This window comes from Sceloporus undulatus, chromosome 7 (assembly GCF_019175285.1).
Source record: "Sceloporus undulatus isolate JIND9_A2432 ecotype Alabama chromosome 7, SceUnd_v1.1, whole genome shotgun sequence".
Classification (NCBI taxonomy): Eukaryota; Metazoa; Chordata; class Lepidosauria; order Squamata; family Phrynosomatidae; genus Sceloporus; species Sceloporus undulatus.
The window spans coordinates 47,510,685-47,519,701 of NC_056528.1; the positions used below are offsets into that span (position 1 = coordinate 47,510,685).

The 9,017-nt window shown below is 42.7% G+C and overlaps 1 long non-coding RNA gene across 1 annotated transcript; it reads left to right on the plus strand.

Moving 5' to 3' along the window:
• The first annotated feature begins 2,234 nt into the window (after nt 1–2,234).
• Nucleotides 2,235–8,727, plus strand: LOC121936930. Its single transcript, XR_006105050.1, has 3 exons — nt 2,235–3,033; nt 4,720–4,813; nt 8,043–8,727. It is a non-coding gene; the product is annotated as an uncharacterized LOC121936930 (long non-coding RNA).
• Nucleotides 8,728–9,017: the final 290 nt, after the last annotated feature.

Sequence of the window (9,017 nt, forward strand, 5' to 3'; positions counted from 1 at the left end):
CCCAAGTTCACCCAGTCGGTTTAAAATGGTCGTGCGGGGAATCAAACCCTGATCTCCGGAGTCATAGCCCAACACTCAAACCACTACGCCACACTGTCCTTCTAGAACGTTTGTACCAAAATACATTCCCGGGATTCTGTAGGATAGAGCCATGGCAGTTAAAGTGGTGTCAATCTGCATAATCTCTACAGTGTAGATGCAGCCCCAGTGGGTTCCGGTGGCTAAATTATGGCTGCATCTGCACTGCAGAAATAATACACTGCTTTAACTGTCATGATTCAATGCTATGGAATTCTGGGAATTGTAGGGCTTTTGTGAGACATTCAGCCTTCAGAGATCTCTCATGCCAAAACAAACTACAGTTCCCAGAATTCCATAGCATTGGCAATTAAAGCACTGTCGGACTGGCTTACTTCTGCAGTGAAGATGCAGCCCAGATTATTGCTTTAATCTGGTTTTAAATTATTGGTTTGTACCACCTTGAAATCAATAGGGTGGGATATACATATTTTAATTAAAAAATTATCTGACGAATAAAATCACCCAGATTTTGACTACTACCCAAACAGAGTGACTGATTTTTATGCACACACGCACACACGCACACACACCATGCTATCACATTAAAAGTAATTAAAATTTGCTCATCTCTGAAGGATTACCGCTTCAGGTATCTTTTCCTTAGAGTCGCCAGGTGGCAAAATAATGGGCAGGACTCCTGTCCCTTTAGTGCCTATGTAAAAAGAGGCGTTTTAGCAGGTGTTTCTTGCCACACAAACAACACCTGTGGAAATTGTCTCTTCCACACCCTCCTTTCCTATTGCAACCATGCCTCTTATGTATTCTGGTCAGTTACCATCCACACCTGGTTGAGAGGCATCATCCCTTGCCCCTGTATCTTTGCCCCTGAAATGTTGCAAAGCCAAGATCTCTCATCCCAAACCCCCTTTCACTGAAGAAAACCAAACTGTATGTGCCACCGGTTAATGTTCTTTATGGGAATTTCATTTCCACACTACCAGAGGGACTTCTTTGACTGCAATCTTCCCCAAACAGCTGGCTCTTCTAGTAAACAAGTCCCAAGAATCTGCTCTTCTTTTACTCTGCAGAAGCCTCAGCTCTGCCCGGTCTTTTAAAAACTCCTTGCTATCAGCACTCGACAAAGTCGATTTTCAGACTATAGCATCCCCCTCCTTTCTTTATCTGAACAGAGCATTGGCACGGCACACGGCTCAAACATACACCGTGCGGTTATCTAAGAAGGGCTGGAAGTTCAGATCTCTGCTGAAATGATCCTATCTAGTTTTGTCTTAGTTTTTGTGATACGACGGAGCAGGGATTATATTGATGCAGAGCAAGAACCTGAAGGGACAAGCTTCCTACACATCTTTGGCAAGACGGTTGCCACCTCTGCAAGTCAAAGGTCTGTCGAGGACAACCCCTGAAGAAAACCATGTTCAGCAAAGTAGATAGGCAGTAGCATGCTAGCCAACATATGCCTGAGCCCATACCCATGGGGAAAAGAAACCCACCCTACACATTTTCCCACATGCGATACTGTGGAAGGGTCTAAGGATAGTATTTGTAATGATTAGACTCCAAATTTATTTTCCCATTCCAGGAAAGGTAATGTTGTTGTGTGCCTTGGAATCATTTCCGACTTACGGTCCCTCTAAACCAAATGTATACAGGGGTTTCCTTGGCAAGATCCGTTCAGAGCTGAACAGGTTATCTACCAGGCCAAGGCGTACCACTATATACCTATAGTTTTCTGTTGCGTGTCCAACCTATTTATTGGGAACTCTTTTCCAGGTAAGAACAAAAAATACTGAGTATAACCTTCCCTTGCTAGCTTAACAGTTTCTGGTCAGATTCTATGTTAGCCATGTTGAAACCTACGACAACTTCCACAAAAGCCATAATGAAGCCATATTAGATTTCCCTTCACCTCATTCTGTTATTTGACCTCCAGCCCCTTGTATTGGATTGCATAAAAGCATGGTAGACTCGCTATCTTTGGAAGTCTTTAAACAGAGATTGCATGGGTGTTTTTAGGAGGGCTTAGTTATGCATTCTGCCAGGGCAGGAGGTTGAACTAGATAGCCTTTGTGGTCCTTTCCAATTCAAAGACTGTATGATTCTAGCTGTTTTCGCTTTGTTTAAATTGCCTTGCATTGTTTTAAACTCTTTTAAGATCTTGACGATTATTTTATTGGCTTTATCCAGCACTGAGACCTCTTGATCCAATGTGGAATACGTACGGAGTAAAACCCACAAAAAACTATGGATGCCGGCCATGAAAGCCTTCGACTATACTGAGAATTGTTTCCTGCCAATGCTACCTGCTTGGAGCACATTTTCAAGAGAAGAATCACACAACTGTGATTTATCAATGTGCCCATGTGCCTAGGCATGCATGGTCACTTCTACAGCTGCTGCAAATCCAAACCATCCCATCTTTTCTTAAGGTTGCTCCTGACTTCAGCCGGACTTTTGCCCAATCAAAAGACCCGACTTCAGCCTTTTTAAGAGTGATTTGGTGTCCACCTGTGCTATCAGCTTGGTGCTGAAAATGCTTGCCTTTCCATCCTGAACTATTTTAGGCTCCGGCTGTGCTTTGCAGCCCAGCAGGCGGACAGCATAAAGCATCTCTCTTCCTATACAGCAGGGGGAAGCAAGGAAATGAGAGTCATCTAGAAGAGAGGCATCCAATCCCTTAACAACCGCGAACAATGGAGCAGCTTTCTCCAAGGGTGAAGGAAAGAGAAGCTTCTCGCTGCTAGATAATAACAATCAGACAGAAATGGAATTGCCTGCCTATTGAAGTCAAGTGGGCTTTTTCTTCTTTTCAGTGGAATCTGGACACATTGTAATGTACTTTGCCTTCAAAAATACTTCTGCAGCCTATGTGACGTTGTTGGTTCATGACAGGCTTCCTCTGCAGTACTTGCATTCAGTGCTGGGCACCTTATTTGGAGAAGGAGATACACAAGCTGGAGCAGGTTCAGAGATTGGCAACAAGTATGATAAGAGGTAGGGAGAACAAAACATATAAGGAGAGGGTGAAGGAGCTGGGCATGTTTATCTAGAATGAGACTAAGGGATGACATGAAGGCCCTCTTTAAATACCTCAAGGGCTGTCACAGAGAGGAGGGACCAGGCCTGTTCTCTGCTAGCCCAGAGGATAGGACTTGAAAGAACTTTTTTTGTTGTTCCAGACTTTAGTTTCAACATAAAGGAGCTATCCAAGGTGCCAAAGCAATTTGGGACTAGCATTCATAGCATTAGTTGTTCCTTTAAGATTTAGATTACTGGTTCCCAAATGTTGGTCCTCTCTTTGCTTTGGACCTCCGCTCTCAGAATTGCTGACTGTTGTTCAAGGTGGCTTAGACTTGGTGTCCAAAACATTGTTGTTCTTCTTGTTGTTGCTGCTGTGTGCCTTCCAGTGGTTTCTGACTTATGGCAATCCTTAAGCAAGACTATAGCAATAGTGATATTGCAACAGCAAGTACGAAGGCTTTCATGGCCAGCATCCATAGATTAATGTGGGTTTTTCAGGCTATGTAGTCATGTCCTAGAAGAGTTTATTCCTGATGTTTCACCAGCATCTCTGGCTGGCATCTTCAGAGAATAGCAAGTACATTTCTATACCGCTTATCAGTGAACTAGTATTCCCTAAGCGGTTTACAATGTGTAAGCCAATTGCCCCCAACAAGCTGGGCACTCATTTTACTGACCTATGAAAGGATGGAAGATTAAGTAGACCTTGGAGCCCTCTTCTAGGAATGAATTAACAATGTTGTGTTTGCAGTACCAGCATTTAACTACTGCACCACCAAGATCATCTGTTGCGAGGTTTTCATGGCAGGATCTCTTCAGAGGAAACTTATCATTGCCTTCTCCCGGGGTTGAAATTATGTGACTTGCCCAAGATCATGCAGTAGGTTTTGTGGTCAAGTAGGGCATCAAATCCTAGTTGCCAGAGTTGTAGTCCAACACTCAAACCACTACGCCACTCTGGTTGTCTCCAAAACACATAAAGGACTAAAGATATTTATTCCACCATCACATTCTCCATAAATGCCTATGAGAAGCTTATATGAAGGACATGAGGGCAGTAGAGGACCAAGACTGGGAACCACTAAACGAATTTGCTGCCCCCCTGACACCTAGGACACCAGCTTCCACTGCTGACAGATTATCACACTTCTAGCAGATGTAGTCCTAGTCCACATGTTTCCATGTCCCTGGATCAGGGACAATGTCTTATGAGAACATCCAGAAAGCTAACTTAGCAAATCCCTTTCCAATATCGCCTGTTGATTTGCATCTTCACAACAGTTTCCTAGTTAGAGTCCTTGGCAAAGACAAAAAGGAAAGGCACTTGATCAGCAGTTTGGAGAACTTTGTCGAGGTTTGTTTTTTGGTTGTGTGGGAGGATGTGTTTGATGTGCAAACGTATTCCAGAGATCTACTGTAATGGTGGGCGTCGCATTTCCATAATCAGCAAATTGCAAAGGTTTGTGATTTTTAGTCCCCGTTCGGGTTGACAATACTGAGCTTAGCAACACTCAAGTGTTTTGCCCTACTTTCCTCTTTAAGACACTCAAGGACAGTTTGCCAGAAATGTATATATTTTTCATGGTGAATGAAAGGTGGAATAAAAGGGGTGCCAAGAACAGATGTTGCAATTAACATTTTCTTCCATTTTAACTTTAGATTTAAGGAAGGCTACGACTGTGATTTAAAATAATGGCCAGAATCCAATGCTGGGAGACATATCTACAGCATGAATTTCTCCTATTTATGGGCAGTGAGTACACTGTTTGAGCATGGCTACAGTTAGTTAGCAAAAACTGGCAAAGGAAAACCGAGCCATTCCTAAATTTAATCCAGGGTTACAAGCAGAAGCAAAGGGAAAAAGCAGCCCTGAGCAGAGTTCAAATGCAAGACGGAAGTTGCCAGAAAGAGTAGACTAAAGTATGTATGTAGTATGACAACACCTCAGGTCATGTTATTTATCCATCAGTCCTCAAAGCAATCTCCCATGGTCTCCTATCTAATCCTGGAGACTGAACCTGTGTCATTCTGCATGCAAAACATGTGCTTTACCACTGAGCCACTAAGCTACATCTCTCCTGATCCTCATTCTTTTGCATCCTTCGGTATTGGCTCATATCTGCATCCAGCAGGAACTTCCTATAGAAATGTAAATGTTTATTTTTATGTATTTTTTCTCCCTGTGAGCTATGGGGCTTCGAATACGCATGGAATCTGGCATATAATCTTGTCTGTAAGGCCCCTCCAGCGCTGAAGTGGTAGACAGATAAGGTTCCTTCCCCAGAGATAATGCTCTTGTCTGCTAAATATGTTAAAATTTACATAATGAGACTCTCTACCGGATAGAGCGCATGAGAGGAACAGCAGCGGGGCAATGTGCTCTGAACAGGTATCACGCATATTTGTGTGGTTGATTATGACACAAAATGTCCCCCAGGGTGGTAGTAGTGCCGAAACACTAGCGCAAACTCATGCAAACCTGGAACAAGTGGTGCAGCCTATATAGAAAAGACATTGCTTTTGAGTAAGTGTAGAAAAAGTAGGTTTTTATTTATTTGTGTGTGTGAGATATATGTATGTATAATCTTCCTGCTGGATATAGATATGAACCAATACTGAAGGATGCAAAGGAATGAGGATCAGGAGAGACGTAGCTTAGTGGCTCAGTGGTAAAGCAGTGTGTATGTGTGTGTGGTTTTCCTATCCACAAAACATTTTGTGAGATGTTTAATCTTCTCTGTAAGAGGACTCTGTTTTCACAACAAACTACAAACCCCAGGATTCCATAGTATGGAGCCATGACAGTTAAAGCAGTAGCAAACTACATTAATGCTGCAGTATGGCAGCAGCCCTGGGTTCAGAGATAAAATCCACCAGGAAACAGAAGCAGACCGTCTCAGAGTTTACATCCAGATTATAGCACTCTCTGCTTCAGAAATTGGATTGATTACTATGTATTGATCCATATGTATTTTTTGTGTGCCTTCAAGTCATTTCCCAACTTATGGAGACCCTAAGGCAAACCTACAACAGGGTTTTTATGGCAAGATTGTTCAAGTGGGTTGCCTTTGCCTTTCTCTGAGGTTGAGAGAGTGTGACTTGCCTAAGGTCACCAAGAGGTTTCATGTCTGAGTGGGCATCAAACCCTGGTCTCCAAAGTCAACCTGGTCTCTAAAGTCAAAGTCACTACACCATGCTGATTCCTATTAAACTGTATCAGGTCTAAATACCCTAAAGGCACTGGTCTTGAAAGCTAACCAGAGTTGGCTTTGGTTAGTACCTGGATGGGAGACTACCAATGAATATTTATGTTTCGATATAAGATGCATGGAGGGTCGCTTCCGAGACAGAAATTTAAGAATGTGAAAATAAATTTGGTTTCTCTTGTTGCCTCTTAGAAATCCCTCCATCATTCTCATCCCATCTCAGTTCCACATTAGGTTGGGAGGATTTTTCCTCCCTTTCAGCATGGAAATGTATGTGCATTTTGCTCTGTGTCATCCTAATGTCTGCAGTTTGAAAACATTTATGCAATAGACCAAAACATGTTTATGGGGATATTCTCACAAATATGTGCATTTTCTGTCATGCACATTTATTTGTGCATGGTTTGGGGGGGAAATATGTGAATTGGACAGCTAATGCAGATCATTTTTCCATTCCTTTAAAAATGTGGGGTATGAACTGTGTAAGTAAGTAAATCAATCGATTTTTGGCACTGTAGATGGCATTGGACTGTAACTGTCATTGCCCTTTGCTATTTGCTATGCCACTAAGGGCTGATGGGAGTTGGAGTCCAACATTATATGGAAGGTCGCATGTTTCTCACTGTTGAGATAAAACTATCAGAGTAGATTGAAAGAATTAAAAGAATGACAGTCGTCAATAATCAAGCCAGTTAAAGACCAGAGGATGGGCAGTTTGGGTGTTCTTCATGATAAAGCACTTTGACATCACTTTAACTTTCATGCCTCGATGCTATGGAATTCTGGGAATTGTAGTTTGGTGGGGAGGCAGAGCTCTCTGACACAGAAAGCTAAATATCTCACAAAACTACACGTCCCAGAATTCCACTGCATTGAGCCCTGGCAATTAAAGCTGTGCCAAAAGTGCATTAATTCTGCAGTGTGGCATTAGCGCATGATGACCGGGGATAATGTAATACACCTGAGAGTAAGATGGGATGTAAATAAAGACAGTAGTCAGAAGAACAACGAATTGTCAGCCAGAGAGCTCTAGTGCCTCACCAGACTACAATCCCCAGGATTCCATAGGATGCTGCCATCCTGGGATCATAGTAGTATAACTGCGTAGTGTGAATGGGCACAAGGATGCATCCAATATGATTCCCCAGTTGAGTTTCTTGTAAAGAGCGATGGCTATGTCACCACCAGACTGTGATTTTCTGACACATTGCCGAGAATCTCAGAAGCCCAGTTGGACTGAACAATTCTTTTAAGAAATAATTAAAGGGCACACTCTAGGCGGATAATGTACTGACACAACAAGCTAAGAAAGGCCCCATACAAACAGGCCAAAATAAAGCTGCTTTGGGTCACTTTGGAGGTATGCTGTTTAAATGATGTCCAGAAGCTGCGCCAAAGCTGCACTCCAATCCTTAGGACTGGATCGTGTCTTCGGCATGGCTTCTGGGCTCATAGTAGACATGCATCATTTAAACAGCATACATCCAAAGTGACCCGAAGCAACTTTATTTTGGCCTGTCTGTATGGGGCCAAAGAACTCCTGGAACATATGCAAAGCTATCTTTACAAAGGTGATTCTGACCTGCGTTATTATTCCAGGCATCTGAATTAATATTTATGATTTATGATAATTTGGGGCCAATATCTGCAGGGCTATCATGAATGAAAAGCATTCTATTACTTTTACTTGGCCTCCTTGACTTTAGCATTGCATGGTAAGCTCTCTCCTATATATTCAACCTTCTCCTTATATAACTTTTTTTTAAACAAAAAAAGGTGAAACACAGTGGCAAGAATGAAAAATTTAAAGGAGCAAACTATCAGCTGAAACTAGATACAGCCTTAGGGCACTGGAGCGCCTTTGATTCTCAGCAGCCCGAGGATTTGTGGGACTCCGACTCTCAAGATTTCCCCTTATTGTGAAATGCTTGGGAAGCAGTTTCCATGACATGTCACAGGCTCATGGCAGTCAGAAGCATTTTGCAAGGACGGTGTGTTGAAAGCCTCTTGGCCTGGAGGCAGGAGTATTTCTGTTACCCGGGAATGGATTTATCACCTTGTTCAACTGCCAGAAGGCTTATTATGTTGACTGCAGTGCGCAGGTTGGTGGAACATGAACGTAAAACGTCAAATACTTACAAATGCATAACCTGCAGTTACACATTTATAACTGATGCATAGTCACGAACCCTATATATGCAATAGTGTAGGGAACACACAGGGGTCGTAACGTCTCCCAGTCTTGATCTCCCAGAAGTATTGATTTGTAGAGAATATATTTTCTGTACAGAAATACTTTGCAGTAGCATTATGACTGACTAGTCTTTCCAATGGTTTTACCCTGGTTGACTGAGAAACAAATAGCAAGCAAATATTCTTTCCACCCTTAGTTCAAATACATTATACAGTCGCCCCTTTGAACTCGCGAGGGATCTGTTCTGAGTTTGAAAACTCACGCATATTCAAGCCCCTTAGACTTGAATCGGGCACTTATATGTGGGGTGCACACCCCATAGGTTTGAATGGGGGGCATGCATGAGGGGCATGCGCCATGAGCGCATGCCCCATTCAGGTTTATAGCGATCACCCTCTGCGGATTTCTAAGTCCACTCATTTCAAGTCTGCAGAATTAAAGGGGGCAACTGTACATGAATCTGTGACTTACCCATGGTCACTTAGTGGGTTTCCATGACAAGATGGAGTCACAGCTTCATCACCAAAAATGAGGGCCCAGATCATGGCAAAATTTGC